Raw genomic sequence first — 12321 nt, forward strand, 5'->3', positions numbered from 1 at the left:
AGAACTCCTAGGGATCCCACTTCCATTCTTGGTATATTATGTGCTCAATAACATCTTCCTATATTATGTCTCATTGGTATTTACAGACATACAACTGTTAAATAAACTTTTCTGTGAATATTTCAAGGAATCTTTTATGATCATAATAAATTATGGGAAATAGTTTTTAAAAAACCCTTTTGCATTGATTTTTGCTCTTCTGAATTAAATGCTTTGTTTGGCAATCAAGAAACAATAAACACATAGAGACATCACGTATTCTCTAAAATTTCTCAGTCAATTATGGGACGGTGAACTGTGAAGACTATTGTAGAAAACTGCCTGGGGAAGAAAACTGGTTGTCTCTCTGATTTTTATCAAAGATAGCCCTTATGCATGTATGGGTTTTGCACATGCTTAGATCACCTAAAATTGTATCACTCACATGGAAGATGGTAGGACTCTCCTTCTGGAAGAAAGGAGAACTGGCATATGTATGGACATTCTGCATTGGCCTACTAGAGATTTGGGAACCACTACATTGGCTGCATAGCCAGAATTGTCTGTATCTTTAAAAGTACCTGACTGATTATAGTCTACTTTCTTTTCCTGTATTCAGGAACTGAAGGCCACCTTCCTCTTCCCTGTATGGAATGTGTCTCTAGAAAATAGGTCTGGGCTCTTTTAAATATTTCGGAATATATTGTAGCTCAAAGCATAAAATGATGATCTAAACATTTTTTTTTTACCAGGATACTTTTTACTTCTCTCAGTAGTTCTTGTTAAATAAAAAATCCCCCCATTGTCTATATTCTTGGATTTATCAAATAATAGACTATTGAGTGAATATATTTCTAAGTCTTAGTTATTTAATACATTCCACTAATCTACTTTTCTATTTTTTTTACTCACAACCGGACATCTTTGATAATTATTGCTTTGTATTATGGTTTGAGATATAGAAGCATTAAATCTTCTTCTTTCTACTTTTTAAAAAATGTATCCCATAATATTCTTGGACTTTTAATGCCTCAAATGAATTTTGTCATTATTTTGTCTAATTCTTTAAAGTATCCCTGCGGTAATTTGATTGGTATTGCACTAAATTTGTAGAGTAATTTGGATAACGTGGTCATATTTTCTATAATGCCATAACCAAGCCAAAAACCATGAATATCTCTTCAGATATTTAGGTCTCCTTCTATTTCTACAAAAAATTATTTTAACCTTGTATTTATCTGAGTATTTGTGTGCATTTATATAACTCCTGCATAGATTGGAATGTTAATTCATATATATTCCATGGTTGTTATCTGAAATGGACTTTTTCTTCCTTTTATTCCTACTAATATTCAGAGTTGTTTTGATTATTTGGTATTCTGGCACTTTACTAAAGCTATTAATTGTTTTAATGTTTCTAGGATTCTCTATAATTCTCCAAGGAAACCATCTATCATCTGCAATTAGAAATTGTTTTGCTTCCTCTTTGCCTATGCTTATCTCCTTCAATTTCTTTTTCTTGTCTTATTGCTGTATATAGCATTTCTACCACTAAGTCAAAGAAATTTAAGATCTTGGATTTCTTGCTTTACTCCTGATCTTACTGGTAAGACTTCTAGTCCATTACAAATAATGCTAGTTCTTAATTTTAGTTTCTTACTGTTGATTATATTAAGGAAAAATTACATTCCTATAATTTTAGTGTTTCTACCTTCAATCAGTACCGTACTTTGTCAAAGATTTTTATGTCTAAGTTAATATAATTATGTGATTTTTAAAAATAAATTATTTTTTTATTTTAAACCAAATTTATGTCCACCATTCTTTTTTCTTGCTACCCCTTGCTTTGCTAAGACTCTTCTATTATTTCTTTTTATAACAAATTATTATCAACTAATAAGTATTTAATTACAGCCTTTCTTTTGGTGACCTTATTAGCCACCATAGGTTTAAAAATCATGTCTATGCGAATGATATACCCAGTTTCTTCCCTTAGCTCCAATCCTGAATAACCAACTGTCTATTGAGTATTTGAAAATGGATGTCTCATAGGCATCTCAATATGTTCAAAAGAAAATCCATTTTCTTTTCCCCAAAACCCTCTCTTCCAGTGAACTTTCCTATTTCTACTGAAGGCACAACCATTCTTTCAGTCTTCCACATTCATAACCTCAATATTATCTTTAACTTCCCACTTTCTTTTATCCTATATATTCACTTGCTTGTCAAATCTTCCCATGTCTGCCTTCTACACCATCTCTCACAAAAACTCCTTTCTCTTAATTCACACAGCTACTACCTTAATTCAAGCCCTCATAATTTCTCCTTTGCACTATTGCAATGATCTGGTAATAGATCCCCCTACCTCAAGTGTTGCCCCATGCTAATCCGTCTTCCACACAGCTGCCAGTGGTTTTCCTCAAGTGCAGATATGACCATGTCATTGTCCTACTCAAAAAACTCAAATGCCTCTCTGTTGCCTCCAGGCTCTGCATAACACAGGTATAAATAGGAGTTTTTTGTAGTTCTCTGTTTAAGACAGATCTTGTAAAAAGCCAGAGCTTATTTTTCAAGATTTACAACAGATTAATTCAAATGAGGAGACTGATTTTGATATCTGACTTATCTCAAACCATGGAAAAATTGATATTCTTCAATTTACTTTCTGCTATGTAAACTCAACCCAAGGGACATCAGTCTTTGGAAGGGATAATTGGAGGTGGCATTCCTATATTTGAGATTTACAAAGAAGCTTTCTGGCAGTACTCTCTGGAATTGGGTTAGCAGATTGCATTTCTAGGGCTCAACTGTCTACATCTCCCATTCAGAGTTCTGTGGGTATCCTTGAAAAAGCTATTATTCAGACTATTACTCATGAGCCTCCATCCAGTGTGTTCCTTCCATCTCATTCATGTAGTTCAAATCTCCCCAATATGAATTGACCATTTAGATTATCCAGGGTGTTCCCTCCATCTCATTCATGTAGTTAAAATAGTCCAAATATAAATTGACCATTCGGATCATAAGAGTGCAGCAAGATGGATGTCACAGCCTTAGATTCTTGGGTTAAATCAGTAGGTCAGATGACAATGCTTGGGTTTGGGAGGGCATAAGATAGGGCACAGGTAAGGCCTAATGGTCTTTCATCTCACTGGAAAGAATAGAGTAGGTGACATCCATCTCCTTCAACCTGTGTCATACAACATGGGTGGTTTCTGGGCTGCCTGGGAATAGAGTAAAGAAAGACAGAGAAAGGGAAGTTTTGGGGAGGGCATTTCTAGAGAAAATGGTTCCTTTTGCCTCCCATTCATTCTGGATGGTATCATCTGGTCAAGATATGTAATTAATTTTGCAATTTATTATTCACTGACAGATTGAGCAATCAACAAATGTTGTACCATTTTATAATTCCACTAATAATGTAATAAAATTCCTATCTCCCCCCAGAGACCTGCTAATGCCACATTTTATAATTTTAGACATACTCTGACCATGAGTTAATATTAAAACTCAACTATGCCATTATATCTTGTGTAGTTCTCTTCTGTGTCCTTCCATAGATCCTCTCTAAGACATTTGCAAGATGCACTAAGGGCTCTCCTCTGAGTCTTTAAACATGTTGTAGATAGCAATGTATCACTCACACTACTCACCTATTATCCCTTCACTACTATCATCACCATCTCACCCTATTTCCAGTCATTTTTGTTGTTCAGTCATTACAATCATATTTTACTCTTTGTGACTCCATTTGGGTTTTTTTTTTAAAGATACTAGCATGGCTTGCCATTTCTTGTTCCAATTTATTTTACTGATGACGAAACTGAGGCAAACAGGGTTAAGTGATCTACTCAGTGTCACCCAGCTAGTAAATATCTGAGGTGTGATTTGAACTTAGGATGATGAGTATTCCTGACTCCAAGCCCATCACTCTGCCCACTGCACCACTTACCTGCCCCTGTTTTCTAGTCACTGCTGTTCAGTCATTTTCAGTTCTGTCTGACTCTTTGCAACCCCATTTGGACTTTTCTTGGCAAAGATATTGGAATGGTTTGTAATTTCCTGCTCCAGTTCATTTTACAAGTGAGGAAACTGAGGCAAACAGGGTTAAGTGACTTGTTCAGGGTCACCTAGCTAGTAAGTGTCTCAGGCCAGATTTGAACTCATGAAGCTGAGTCTTCCTGACTCCAGGCCCACCACTCTATCCTACCTAGCTCCCCTTTCCTAGTCATGCCTGGCTTTAATGATGGTTTTATGGAAATTTTAGTAAAGAAGTCATTCTTAGTAATGTATTACAACCTAAGCATATCCACTATATATCTTAAGACCTACCACATCTCTCCCTTCCTATCAATGTATTTTTTTTAGCTTTTAATTACTTCAGCCAATTTGATGAAGTTGAAGCCATATCTCAGAAATGTTTTCCTTTAAGATTCTCAAATTATTAAATAATTTGAAGAATTTTTTTTATAAAATTACATACTTGTGTAGCACATCTTTGGCCACAGAGTCAGAGTACAATTGGAAATGGAAACCCTTGGGTCAGAACAGAAATACTCAATGTGTTCTGATTGAAAGGATATAGATGCTTATATACTGACAGATTCCCTTTACTTTTATCTCAAAAGAGAGAGGAAAACTGAAATTTCCAAAAGTGATGAGTAATTAGCATACTGAAGGAAGTACTTGAGGAGCTTCAGGAATGAGGTGCCACTGAAAGAGGGGGGAGAGAGAGAGAGAGAGAGAGAAAGAGAGAGGGAGAGGGAGAGGCAGGGAGACAGAGAGAGAGAGAGAGAGACAGAGAGAGAGAGCCATGAGAGTGAAGGGAAGTACTGACACCACCACACACCTCTGCCATGACCTTTGCATCCTCCACCATAAAGTTACATAGAAATGTAAGATGCTATGACCCTGATATTGAGACTCTGAGTTCTGGACTGAGTGTGATCTAGACAGAAGAAAGAGCATAGTGACTTTGGTACTGTGTGACACTATGGAGATAGATCCAAGTGGATCTACTCTTCAATCATCTCCCTGTTTCTCCCCAACTCATTCTCTCTCTAGGCAGAGATGAATCTACTTTATCAGCTCTTTTTCCCTTTCTGTTTCACCAATCGTTTTAAAAGAATTTTTTTTCTAAAATATCATTCTGTGTGTGTGTGTGTGTGTGTGTGTGCAGCAACATGCACATGTGGATGACTAGATGTAGCTAATAAACACACAAGAAAAATATTCTCTTTCTAATACCTGAGATTTTTCTGTCTGAGGGCTCAGATTGGCTAGGGTCACACAGCAAGTGTCAAGTGTCTCAGGGCAGATTTGAACTCAGGTCCTCCTGACTCTTGTGCCAGTGCTCTATCCACTGCACTACATACCTGCCCCTCCATTCTAATTTTTAAGGAATTATTTTCTTCAATGAGCTTTTGGACCTCCTTTTCCATTTGGCCAATTCTGCTTTTAAGATATTCTCCTCCTCATTGGGTTTTTGGACCTCTTTTGCCATTTGATCTAGCCTTTTTTTTTTTTTTGGCTAGGCAATGGGATTAAGTGATTTGCCCAGTGTCACACAGCTAGTAAGTATTATGTGTCTGAGGCCAGGTTTGAACTCAGGTCCTCCTGAATCCAGGACCGGTGCTTTATCCACTGCACCACCTAGCTGCCCCTAGACTATTTTTTAAGGTGTTATTTTCTTTACTATTTTTTGGGTCTCCTTTAGCAAGCTGTTGACTCGTGTATAATTTTTTGCATCACTCTCATTTCTCTTCCCAATTTTTCCTCTACTTATCTTACTTGATTTTCAAAATCCTTTTTTGAGCTCTTCCATGGCCTGAGACCAATTCATATTTTTCTTGGAGGCTTTGGATGTAGGAGCTTTGACTTTGTTGTCTTCTTCTGAGTGTATGTTTTAATCTTCCTTGTCGCCAAAGTAACTTTCTTTAGTCCGAGTTTTTTTTTCTGTTGTTTGCTCATGTTCCCAGCCAATTGCTTGAGTTGTAAACTTTTTATTAAGGTAGGGCTCTGCTTCCAGTGTGGAAGGCATACTGTTCTAATCTTCAGGGGTTTTGTGTGGCTGTTTTCAGAGATAATTCTAGGGATGTATAAGTTTTCAGTTCTTCCAAGGTGGTGTGATCTAAGGAGAGGTGTTTACTCCTCTCTTGGCCTGTGCTCTGGTCTGTGAGTGATGACAATCACTCTTTCCTGCCCTGGAAATGTGAGGGGGGTTGCCTTTCCACTGCTGTCACAAGTTCTGCTATGCCAGTGCTCCCCTCCCCCAGGACTGCCACCCAGATCCAAGCATGGGCAAAGCAACAGAGTCCTGCCTCAGTACCAGCAAAGAGACCCCTGTAATCTCCTTCTGATTAGTTGTTCAATCCCCTTAACGTCTGTGGGCTGAGAGCTCTGGAAGCAGCCACTGCCCCTACCGCTGCCACCACCACTGCTGCTACTGTTGCCCTGGGACTGTGCTGGGGCCAGAACTGGACTGCTACAGGGAAAAGTTAAAGATCTGTGTTGATCTGTTATAGCCACAAAGATGAACCTCTGTAAGTAACATTATCATTAAATAGGTAGGATGATAAGTTATTAGCAAAGTTGTGGTTGTGCATTTTTCACTGCATTCTTAATAAGTTATGCTATTTTAGAGTGATTTTTGCTGTTGTCCTGCCTGTGGTGGATATGTTATTTTTGTGGACATAACAGATTTTTGGCTATCCCATAGTGTCACACAGTAGGATGGCTTGGCCTAAAGTCAGTGCAAAGGTAAATTCTATTTATGACATTTTCGCTCACCTCAGAAAGCCACAAGAAAAGGAAGGTCTGCACCTTTCAAGAATCTTTACAAATGCTTTAATGTATATTTCTAGTCAGAATCTAAGATTTCATAAGTATTAGAGGAATGACAGGAACATAAAACTTTTACATCCTTTTAGAAAGTGTTTTGTTTTGTTTGTTTGTTTTTACTGTTAGGGCATCCTTTAAACAGTCATAAAAACTATAACTTGTTAGGAAATAAATGAAAAGGACAGAAGAGAAAACTTTAGTGAGGAATAGATGCTATAATTGTTTTTAAAGTTATATAAAAGTTATTTGAAATTATATGTATATCAACAAGTGAAATCCTTGTTGCAGTAAAACCATAAGTCCCAGAAGGCATTTTTATAGAAAGACTGGGCAAAATAGTTCCCAAGAAGAAAATCCAGGGCTTTCCTTAAGAAAAAATCCAGGACCCTCCTTTTTACAAAAAAGTTCCGAACTCTTCTCTCCAGAAAAGGTAGAACCCTCCTATCGTGAAGGGAGAAGATTCACATGGCAAGCAAAGCATGTCAAAATCTCCAAATGCTGACAAAAATAAAATAATATTTCATTAGGAGAAGATGCCAAGCATCACCAGGGATTTCTTTCTCTTCTCTTTCTACTGTGATCTCTCCTGAGTCATTCTGATCTCATCTAGTTCCCCTCAATCTTTTCTTACCTCAAGCTCTACATGTTAATATGTAAAGATGATTTTTTATCATACCCACACACACATATACACATACACATGTGTGTGTGAGGTAGTTTAATAGCTCAGCTTACCTAGTCACATTTTGTGTTACATGCTTGAAATGACCATAACATCTTAAGGAAATTTAAAATCAGTGTATTTTTCTGCCCTGTACATGTATAAACTGATTATCAAGTTTCACACTAATCCTATTAGTCATGTTAAAATAAGAATCTGATTACATGTATTTTTAGATCAAGGGCATGTTTTAGTCTTCAAGTCGGGGTTTCTCTTTTGCCAATATTTAAATTTACCTCTTCAGTTTAAACTGGTTTTTGCCTGTTCTAACCACTCCCTCAGTTTAGTGGCTGCTGAAGGCTCTTGGGTGAAACTTTGATGATGTGGACTCAGTCAATAAGTACAATATAGCTGTGGCACAATCACAGTATTCTGTCCTCCACCCTGCACTCAAAGAAATAATGATTCATAATGAGTACTCTACTTGAAAATGAATCAAGAACAATAATGCTTATTTTAAATTAGTTCTTCTCTTCTATGTATGGGGACTTGTGAAACCACAAGTAAGTCACCCATATGTTCTCCTTCCATTTCATTGTATCTGTGGATAATTATTTGTTAGGAAGCTTTCCTTACATCAATCCTAAATTAGCTTTTTATAATATCTACCTATTACTCCTGGTTCTGAGAGCTAAGCAAAAAAAGGCCAATCCCTCTTCCATCTGATAGCTTTTACATTTGTAGATAGCAATTGCATCCCAACCAAATGTTCTGGTTAAATGTGAACAACTCCTTCAATGGATCTTCAATATGATATGATCTCAAAGCTCTTCATTTGAGTTGCCCTCTTCTGGACACATTAAAGTTCTTTCTAAGATGTGGTCTCCAGAATTGAACATAATACTCAAGACTGTGATCCAACAAGTGCACATGTATACAGCAGGACCTAATTGAATGTAGCTTAAGATTGCTGTTTTGGCTTCCATATCATGCTTTTGACAATATTAAGTTTGTGATCCATTTAAATTAGCAGAACTTTCAGAGGAACTGAAATTCTATGGAGCCATGTCCCCCCCCCCATACTTGTGGGTCGATATTTTGATCCTTAGTGCAAGAAAACATTTATCCTTATTAAATTTAATCTTAGCTTTGGCCCAGTGTTCTAGCCTATCAAGATCTTTGGGGATCTTAACTGTAATGCAATATATTGTTATTCTGCAAATTTGATAAGCATGCCAGTTACACCCTTCTCAAACTTATTGATTTAAAAAAAGTGTTAAATAACACAAGCTTCAGGACAGATTCCACTCCACTAGAAATTGCCTTCCAAGTTGATATCAAACAATGATTGCTTTTTGGGCTTAGTCATTGAATCATCTCTGAATCCACCTAATTGTAATACTGTCTAGCTCACATCTCCATCTTTTCTACAAGAATTGAAAGAAATTTTGTCAAATGCTTTCCTAAAGTCTAGGTAAGCAATATCACTATAGTGACCTTGTCCAAAAAAAAAAAAAAAGGAAAAGATGTTAGCCTGCTACATGTTGTGCTTAATTAACCCATGCTGACTCTTGGTGATCACTGCTTCCCTTTTCTACATCTTCATTAACCATTACTTTAATGACCTCTTCAAGAATTTTGCCAAGAACTGTGTAGTCTTTCTCTTTTTTTAATTTTTTATTAATTTATTTAGTTTGCTTATAGTATCAGCCTGTATATTTAAATCATGTACCCATTTTGACTTGATTTTAGTATATGGTGTGAGATTTTGGTCTATGCCTAGTTTCTGCCATACTATTCTCCAGTTTTCCCAGCAGTTTTTTTCAAAGAGTGGGTTCTTATCCCAGAAGCTGGGGTCTTTGAGTTTATCAAATAGTATATTACTATAGTCATTGACTACTGTGTCTTGCATACTTAACCTATTCCACTGATCCACCACTTTATTTCTTAGCCAGTACCAAGCAGTTTTGCTGATTGGTGCTTTATAATACAATTTAAGATCTGGAATGGCTAAGCCACCTTCCCCTGCATTTCTTTTCATTAGTTCTCTTGATATTCTGGACCTTTTGTTCTTCCAAATGAATCTTGTTATTATGTTTTCTAACTTTATAAAATAATTTTTGGTAGTTTGATTGGTATGGCACTGAATAAGTAAATTAGCTTAGGTAGAATTCTCATTTTTATTATATTAGCTTGGCCTACCCATGAGCAACTGATGTTTTTCCAGTTATTTAGATCTGATTTTATTTGCATGAAAAGTGTTTTGTAATTGTGTTCATAGAGTTCCTGGGTTTGTTTTGGGAGGTAGACTCATAAATATTTTATAATGTCTACAGTAAGTTTAAATGGAATTTCTCTTTCTATCTCTTGCTGTTGGACTTTGTTGGTAATATATAGAAATGCTGATGATTTACGTGGGTTTATTTTATAGCCTGCAACTTTGCTAAAGTTGTTTATTATTTCAAATAGTTTTTTACTTGATTCTCTGGGATTATCTAAGTATAACATTATGTTATCTGCAAATAGTGATAGCTTTGTTTCTTCTTTGCCTATTCTAATGCCTTCAATGTCTTTTTCTTCTCTTATTGCTAAAGCTAATGTTTCCAGTATGATGTTGAATAACAGTGGTGATAATGGACATCCTTGTTTCACCCTTGATCTTATTGGAAATGCTAGCTTGTACCTATTATATATTATGTTTGCTGAAGGTTTTAAATAAATGCTATTTATTATTTTAAGGAAGATTCCATTTATACTTATGCTCTCTAGTGTTTTTAATAGGAATGGGTGTTGTATTTTGTCAAAAGCTTTTTCTGCATCTATTGAGATAATCATGTGGTTTCTGTTAGTTTTGGTGTTGATATGATGGATTATGCTGATAGTATTCCTTATATTGAACCAGCCCTGCATTCCTGGTATAAATCCTACCTAGTCATAGTGTATCATTCATGTGATTGATAAGTTGCTGTAATCTATTTGCTAGTATTTTGTTTAGAATTTTTGCATCTATATTCATTGGAGAAATTGGTCTATAATTTTCTTTCTCTGTTTTGACTCTTCCTGGTTTAGGTATTAGCACCATATTTGTATCATAAAAAGAATTTGGTAAGATTCCTTCTTTACCTATTTTACCAAATAGTTTATATAGTATTGAAATTAATTGTTCTTTAAATGTTTGATAGAATTCGCATGTAAATCCATCTGGCCCTGGAGATTTTTTCCTAGGGAGTTCATCAATGACTTCTTCAATTTCTTTTTCTGAGATGGGGTTATTTAAGTATTCTACTTCCTCTTCTGTTAATCTGGGCAATTTATATTTTTCTAAATATATATCCATTTCACTAAGATTGCCAAATTTGTTGCCATATAGTTGGGCAAAATAATTCCTAATTGTTGTTTTAATTTCTTCTTCCTTGGTGGTAGTTTCACCTTTTTCATTCTTGATAGGAGCAATTTGGTTTTCTTCTTTCTTTTTTTAAATTAGATTAACGAAAGTTTTATCTATTTTATTGGTTTTTTCATAAAACCAGCTCTTAGTTTTATTTATTAGTTCAATGGTTTTCTTAATTTCAATTTTATTAATTTTTCTTTTGGTTTTCAATATTTCTAATTTGGTGTTTAATTGAGGATTTTTAATTTGTTCTTTTTCTAGTTTTTTTAGTTGTATGACAAATTCATTGATCTCCTCTTTTTCTATTTTATTTATGTAAGCATGTAGAGATATAAAACTTTCCCTAAGAACTTTTTTTGCTGTATCCCATAAGTCTTGGTATGTTGTCTCATTATTGTCATTCTCTTGAATGACATTATTGATTGTTTCTATGATGTGTTCTTTGATCCAATCATTTTTTAGGATTAGATTATTTAGTTTCTAATTATTTTTTAGTCTATCTTTCCACGGCCCTTTATTACATATAATTTTTATCGCATCATGATCTGAAAAGGATGCATTTACTATTTCTGCCTTTCTTCATTGGATTGTGAGGTTTTTATGCCCTAGTACATGGTCAGTTTTTGTTTATGTGCCATGTACTGCCGAGAAAAAAGTTTATTCTTTTCTATCCCCATTCAGTTTTCTCCAGAGGTCTATCATACCTAACTTTTCTAATGTTCTATTCACCTCCTTAACTTCTTTCTTGTTTATTTTGTGGTTAGATTTATCTAGTTCAGAGAGGGGGAGGTTGAGGTCCCCCACTAGTATAGTTTTGCTGTCTATTTCTTCCTGTAACTCCCTGAACTTCTCCTCTAAGAATTTGGATGCTGTACCATTTGGTGCATATATGTTTAGTAATGATATTACTTCGTTGTCTATGGTGCCTTTTAGCAGGATGTAGTTTCCTTCCTTATCTCTTTTGATAAGATCTATTTTCGCTTTTGCTTTGTCTGGGATCAGGATTGCTACCCCTGCTTTTTTACTTCAGCTGAAACATAATATGTTTTGCTCCAGCCTTTTACCTTTACCCTGTATATGTCACTATTTTTCAAATGTGTTTCCTGTAAACAACATATTGTAGGATTATGGTTTTTAATCCAATCTGCTATATGCTTCTGTTATATGGGAGAGTTCATCCCATTCACATTTACAGTTATGATTACTATCTGTGTTTTTTCTCCATCCTTCCCCCCCCCCGTTTATGCTTTTCTTTCTCCTTTTTCCACCTCCCCCACTAATGTTTTGCTTTTGACCAGCGCCTCCTTCAGTCCCACCTCCCTTCTATTATCCCTTTCCCTTTTCTTCCCCTTTACCCTTACTGCTTTCCCCCTCCCTTCTATCCCCCCTCCCTTTTTTCCCCTTTCCCCTCCTACTACCTATAGTGCAAGTTAGATTTCTATACCTAACT

The sequence above is a fragment of the Vombatus ursinus genome, unplaced genomic scaffold (genome assembly GCF_900497805.2).
Source record: "Vombatus ursinus unplaced genomic scaffold, bare-nosed wombat genome assembly UNPS02014814.1, whole genome shotgun sequence".
Lineage (NCBI taxonomy): Eukaryota > Metazoa > Chordata > Mammalia > Diprotodontia > Vombatidae > Vombatus > Vombatus ursinus.